The sequence below is a fragment of the Acanthochromis polyacanthus genome, chromosome 10, assembly GCF_021347895.1.
Source record: "Acanthochromis polyacanthus isolate Apoly-LR-REF ecotype Palm Island chromosome 10, KAUST_Apoly_ChrSc, whole genome shotgun sequence".
In the NCBI taxonomy this organism is placed as follows: Eukaryota; Metazoa; Chordata; class Actinopteri; family Pomacentridae; genus Acanthochromis; species Acanthochromis polyacanthus.
In genome coordinates, this window is record NC_067122.1 from 32,841,049 (window position 1) to 32,848,623 (window position 7,575).

Below are 7,575 nucleotides of genomic sequence, written 5' to 3' on the forward strand. Positions count from 1 at the left end.
CTCTAACTACACTGAACACCTGGAAGACCACTCAGTCCAAACATGTCAATAAACACAGTATACTCTCACGTGCATGAGTCATCCGTTTCTTCACAGTGTTTTCCAAATCCTCACAACAATAGGCTTTGACTGTAACAACACATGATGAGGTGATTACTGTTAGAATTGAATTGGAATAACTTTTCGATCTCTTGAGGACATTACATTTTCCATGAGTAAATCAGCAGACCTACATTCTATCAGTCTGTCTATCAATCAGTCATAGCTGTGATGATAGTACATGCTAGTCGAAATGTGGGTTGGTTAAGAACTGGTTAAGCAAAGGTCAGGCTAATCAGCTATCTTGCCTAATCTTCTATTGCCTAGGCAATCATTCTGGTCACCACTGCATGGAGTGAGCCCTGGATGCACCTTACCTCTTTGTCTTTGTGTGAAAATCTGCAATGAAGTGCCCTCTTGGGTGCCCTTTCAGTCAAATACAAAGTTTAACATACTGAATTGGGTGACCTGACAACAGCAACCATCAAAACAAAAGAGTAAATGAATAAATAGTGCACTCTAAGGTGCCTCACTAGATGTGGACCCTGCATACTGAAATGATGAAGATGATGAAAGCTGCTCAGCGGCAGACAAGCTAAAATGTTTTTTTTTTCCAACTTTCCTTCACATACTTGGATGTGAGTGAAGTCTTCTGCAGTTTTTGTGCTTCAGAACATCGGTTTCCTTTTCTGTCATGCCTGTAAAGAGCATGGGGAACCAAGACTCCTGTCTGCCAAACGGACTTGCTACCTGCATACCTGAGTAGGGTTAAATAAAATAATCATACGGCCCTACCGGGCTTCCCAAATGCTAATGCATCAAATGGATCCAATTCCGACAATAAAAAGAGTAATTTCACAGGTTTGTAATACTGTGACAAATGTATTCACTTTTTTCCCAAAGATTGTGTGTGAGAAAAAAAAAGCTTTTTGGGCCCGTGTGCATCACATAATGAATGCAGAAATCATGAAATTGGCCCCACATATGTGGAAAGTATATCAAAAATTATTCTGCAACCTAATGCAGCTCCAGGGGGTTTGGTGCCTTCACAAGTGAAGCTCTAATGAGTGAACTTTCAATTAAACCAAACAGAGTGAAGCGCCCCTCGAGTGAAGACAGTGGAACACTGTGTTGGATAAGATGCCCTAACAATAACCTGTATTGTAAAAATGTATGTCTCCATTATATTGGCTGACAATTAGGAAAATAGAGCATTCTAAAATCACGACAGCAGTTACTTCAGCAGACATTATTCCATTCAGCTGATTTTGCTGCAGCTCTACTCAGAATACTGATTTGTGAATAATAGCTACTTTTGGATTGTTCTCATTCTTTTTTCTTCGAGTCACTGCAGCTATAAAACTGATCCTGCAATACTTTACAGTTTGGTGTGTCACTTCGAAAGACTTCTTTTCAATCAAAAATCATAATAATAAATAAATAAATAAAAATGTATAGGTTAAATATTATTAGTCCTCTAATGTCTTCCATTTGCCAATTTAAGGTTAGATATTTGTCTTTTTTAATGACTTTAAGAAAATTAATAGGTTTTTAAGTGCTTTTGAAAAAAAAATTACTCCTTTTTCCATAAGAAAGCATATAATATAGTAGATGAAAGAATAATTCCACAGTTTATCACGAGGAAATATAAACAAATACATTTTAGAAATATTTTTCTTGATTGTTATCCTCTCATCATCATAGTATATTATTTTCAAGGAATACAAAAATTGATAAATTGTGCTTATGTTAAACAAAAAAAAAAGTACATTCTAAGTTAAATCTAGTCTGAGGTATAAAAAATATAAATGTAGCCATCCAATCATTATAGGTTTCGATGAATAACAAGTTACTTAGCTGATAAACCATTTTACTGGATGATCATTTCTATTGTTTTTTTTTTTACAGTGTTTGTTTGAAGAAAAACAGCGGAGGTGAGGACCCAAACCCTGAAAGGCTTAACAAGTCTATAACAGTTACCAGTTATTACTCCGCCAAGGAACATGGAGATTGGCGTATGTTTGTCCTTCTGTTAATCCGTTTGTCTGTCTTTGCACAACATTATTCAAAAATGAAGTAACGGATTTGGATGAAATTTTCAGGGAAAGTCAGGAATGACACAAGGAGCAGCTCATTTGTCACGAACTGAGCTGGTTGGACCCGAGCAGAGAGCCACACTACCAAGGCTGGTTGGAATGAAAGTGTTTTATTGCTGGGGATGAAATGGTGGCTTGGTGGGGGAAAACCAGGGTGCAGGAGCGGGGGGTTCCAGGCAGGGACAGAAGGGGTCCAAGTAGGAGTGGGGGTCCAGGCAGGAGTGGGGGTCCAGGCAGGGGAAACCGGTGATGACTGGTCTGGGGAGAGCCGGAGGGGAAGGAGAATGGCAGGGATCCCGGACAGCTGAACTGTGTGGAGGCAGGAAAAAACAACGTAAGAAAACAAGGTAGGAACTCAAAACAGATCTTGTGAGAGGCAAGAGAGCGAACTGAACTGCGTTGTTCTTGTTCAACAATTTGGCAGGGAGTGGAAGGATGAGTCGGTTCTTATTGCAGGGGTGATTAATCAGCGTGATGTCTCTCAGCTGTCCGGGAGCCGTGGAGGTGGTTGATTGTCTGAGTGGAGTCAGCTGGGAAGCTGGACTCCACTCAGGCACCGAGCTGTAGGGGGAGAGACAGGGCAGAGGAGTGGATGGGAGACAGGCAAGACAGACAGGGCAGGGGAACAGGAGAGGGAGGAAGAACCAGATGGGAAAAGGGTATTGGGGAGGTCAGGTGGGAAGGACGGGGGTGAGAAGGGAGCCGTGACATCATTAGATATTGGCAGTGATGCAGCTTATAGTCTGCATCCATGGATTTGTCAAAGATTTCTGTATCATTGCGAGGTAACAGCATGACGTCACTGTAACCATGACAACAAGTGAACGCTACGTCAGCTGCCTGCTGACGATCATATGATTGTGATCCTGTTACAAATCTACCACTGCAGACTTATTGGGACTTATTCGTCCAAAATGATACAAGGAATAATTGATTAAATTGTGGAGATGTTTCCGAGTCCCATCAATTCCCATCGCTTGCTACATACTGTATATATACATAGAGATCACATGATTCGGCGTCCGTACATAATGTACACATGCATAACACACATCTGTGCTCAGTGCAAGGTCATGTTGGTTGTGGGTATATCTTTATTAAATGCCCACATTCTATGGTGCCGTGATTTCTGCCACAATTTTTCTCAAGATTTCAGTAGTCGGAAATGATACGATGACTGAGCAGCCTTGGTGGGGTATTGCGCTCTCTGAGTGCTTTCCTTGTTCTAAATGTGTAGAGGCGAAGACTTAGAATTGTGTAGTGTCAGCAGTGACTGAGGAAGAGTGTCCTATGTTGATTGTTGGTAAATGGTGAAGTACTGCCCAGATAGCAAACTATGGGTGAATCAATGTTGAATCTATGTTGAGACCTAACGTCGAAATTATACAGAAAGCGCAAGGTTGATAAAATGTTGAGTCAACGTTTGCTTACATAGATTACATGTTTGCAAACATAGATTCAACATTAATTAAACATTGACCTGTCAAACATTTTAATTAAACCAAAATACAACGTAGATTCAATGGTATCTTTTAAACACAAACTTCAATGTTGACAAAATGTTGTTGAATCAACGTTGATCCAACCATCAGTCTTCAACCGTAACCACAATTCAACCTTCTTAACCCTAATTCAACATTGATTTAACATCTTTTGCTATGTGGGTAAAGTGTGATTTATGGTTGAAAAGCAAACGTTGACTCAACATTTTATCAACCTTGCGCTTTCTGTATAATTTCTACATTAGGTCTCAACATAGATTCAACATTGATTCACCCATAGTTTGCTATCTGGGTGCCGTGATGGTGGCATGGTGTGGAGAAAGAAGCTGGCAGAGTTGACTGAAGCAGGGTTCCTGATGAGACACGCAGTGAAACGGTGTGTCAGCCTAAAGCAGACGGACAACAAAGTTATTTGACAAAGACAGACTGGATTAAACAAACTGAAGCAGAGAGTCGGCCTTGACATGAGTACCACATTGATAAACTGAAGCATCTGTTGGAAAGTGGAGGGATGACATGGGGCACACCCTTGTGCAATACTACTTAAATATTAAATAATTCAAAATGTTATCACCTGAGGCTACTCAGTGGTTTGGTGGTTAGCACTTTCACCTTACAACTTAAAGATCCCCGGTTTGCGTCCCAGTCTTCCCAGGATCTTTCTGCATGGAGTTTGCATGTTCTCCCTGTGCATACGTGTGTTTTCTCCAGCTTCTTCCCACAGTCCAAAAACATGCTGAAGTTGTTGGTGACTTTAAATTGTCCGTAGGTGTGAATGTGAGTGTGATTGTTTGTCTCACTATGTAGCCCTGTGACAGACTGGTGGTGTGTCCAGAGTGTTCCTTGCCTTCACCCTAAGTCAGCTGGGATAGACTCCATTTGAAAGCGAGTTTCTAAGATGTTTGGGGCCAAATACATACTTCCATTGTATACTGTGCTGTTTTTTATTGGCAGATAAATCTGACAAATACAAACACACAGAGAGAGCGATGGACTGAGACAGGACAAAAAGGGAGAAAAATAGGGGGGGTTGGGGAAGGGGGGGGGTTGTGGCCATGATATGTTTATGAATTCAAACATAGCAAAATTTGACCCCTGAAGACTGAAAGCGTAGTCTCTTTGTAAACACAACATGATGGCTGACAGTGCATTTCTACGTCGGCTACATCCTCTGAGTTGCTTTTATATGTACAGGGATCCAAAACAGGAAGACTAAAAAAACAACAGCAGGAAAACTAGATGATTGGTTTTGAGTCCAGAGGTTTTTAACCTGACAGTAGACACAGGCAGTGAAGGAGCCAAAGTGATGAGTGAAGGACAAGGCAGGGAACCAGCCAAGGCATGTGTCAAAGTTGACACTGTGGCACTGAGTGATGGTCTGAACCAGGGTTTCATAGAGTGGACTGTTGACTGGAGGCTGGTGAGCAGCCCCTGGTGTCTTCACTTGCTGCTGATTCGGTTGCAGTTCATCCAAACAGACTCTGAGGGGTGGAGAGAAAGGAGGAGGAGGGACTGCAGTAAATCCGGGAAGAGGTGGAGACCCTGACAACATTGTGCTTATGAAATGACATGAAGATACAGAAAACTGAAATCAATAAAACGGGATGTGCAAAATACAGCTTTCCTCAAGCTGCATTTTGCACAACCTGTTTTATTGATTTCAGTGCAGACACCTTTGCATCTTTGGATTGAATCTCTGAAATATGAAGTGTCTCACTTCAATTCAATCCAAAGATGTAAAAGTAAGTGAGGAAATCAGAAACAACAACGTGTGTTTGTGTAAGTCCTTCGCAAACAGGACCTTCTTATTTTTGTTTAACAAATGCACATCTGCTTAACATTCCAGTTTTTGGAAGCTTTCAATGAAACTTAATCTCCATTCCTCCACAGTCACATGCAGAGGACAAGACATTCCTACCGTGCTAGACTTTCTTCATATTTTCAAGTGACTACATTTGTATGAGTATAAAAATGCTTTATTTGTGCTGACTATTGAGAGCAGGATATTCGTAACAGCATCATTCCTTACTAACACTTATCTTTTGGTGTGCTACTGAATGTAGCAGGCGGTTCTGTTCCTGAAGCATGACTCAGCCCAGTAATGTGTTTACCTTCCTGTGTTTCCACTGCCTGCAGTGAGAAGCACAGTCTTACTGAGGCAATGCAGCTCGGTAAAATATGTTTGGATGGCTGTGAGCGCCCACAGTACACACCCAGTGGCCACACGCATGTGTGCGCTTACATGCCCTTAAAAAGTGATTTATATTAGGCTTTCTTTAGGAAGTGGATATCTTTGTATTTTCATAAAAGAGAAAACCACTGTAGGCATGGAAAGTAATGGTACAATGTGACTGGATGATTTATAAGAAACACACCCAGACGTACACTAAAAGTGATAATGACATAAAGTGGCACGTCATGTCTAAATTAGTTGTTTCTGCATAAAAGTTTGTTCATTCAAATTGCTTGATGTGAAGAGGAACCATCTGTCTGCAGTCAAAGAAGCTACATCTTCTGGCATTATGAAAATGATTAGGGCATAGAAGAAACATCTGCTTTAGTACATGTAAACACATTTATTGTTAGCCTCTAAAGCTCACTTTGCAATAGGATTAACATGATGAGCAGAGGTGAGGAATAAAATATTTCGGGTAGCCCCTGGTAGCTTACCTCATCGTTAGAGGATTTTGAATTTATTCAAATTATCAGATGACATTCAGCAGGACAAAAAGAACCAGAAACAAAATAAATAAAGTAAATGAATCTGTTTATAAATCATTATAATGAAAAGAAAAAGAAAGCTTAAGAACTTCCATGCAGAGAGTACAAATAGGAGCTCCTAATATGACATTTATTCAATTTAAATGGCACAGGTTTTGCAAAGTGTAAGCAAAGTAGCTAAAATAGGATTAGAGTACAGGGAATAGCCCCCCTGACAGCTTCAATCCTTCTGTGGTCATATTGGTCTCCAGAGAAGCATCTCAGTTCAACATGTTTCCATTCTATTGGTTAAGCATTTTCTTCCACATAGATCATTGTTCACACACGATTACGACTGGGTTGAAATCACTCCGTGCTGGTACGACTTAAATCACTCACCCAAATAGATCAATGGAAAAGAAGGAGGTTCAAGTTATCCAGCTGTGGCAAACATTACAACAGTTTATATACAAGCCGAGAAAAACAGTTTTTCAGAGTAAAACTTTTTTTCACTTAAATTCAAGAAAACATCATCCTGAAATAGTCAGACCTGCTTTGAGGAGCTTCAGTCTGGTATGCATTTATAGCTGCAGTTCTCTGCTAGCTTAGAAATTGGAACTGTGACTCAAAATTGTGCACAGACACAAATGCAAAGCAGGTGAAACAGAAGACAACAAATGAAGACAAATATGTGTGAATTTGACTTATTGTGCTTTTAATATGGTCCAATGGCAATCAATTTTAATTCACTACAGGTAATTCTATTAAATTAAGAAACCTGCAAAAAAATAGGATATGGTGTAATGAAAAATAGACTGGATTTAGGGAGTAATTAGCAGAACTGCGACATTACTAAAATGGAGCAATAATTTCTGAAGATATGGCTCACTGAGGGGTGTCTGAGGCAGAAGCTGCTTTTGATAAGGTCAACAGTGACAGCATTGTGAGACTTTCAGAGGTTTTCTAATTAGGAAGAGGAAAAATCGAGCTGATGCAGCCTTTAGGGAATACATGAACTGTGGATTTTACTGGACCCTGCAAACTAAAGTCACCCTGAATGATGCACGCAAAGTTCATGGTTGTCTTCCATCACAACCTTCTTTTCCTTTTTGTGAAAATTCAACTGAACCACAAAAAACGTCCAGTTAAACAGAGTGACATGATACCCCTCCCATGGTAATTCCTGAATATTGCTAAAAACTGAAAGATTTCCCAAAAGTTAAGGAAATAACTCAATA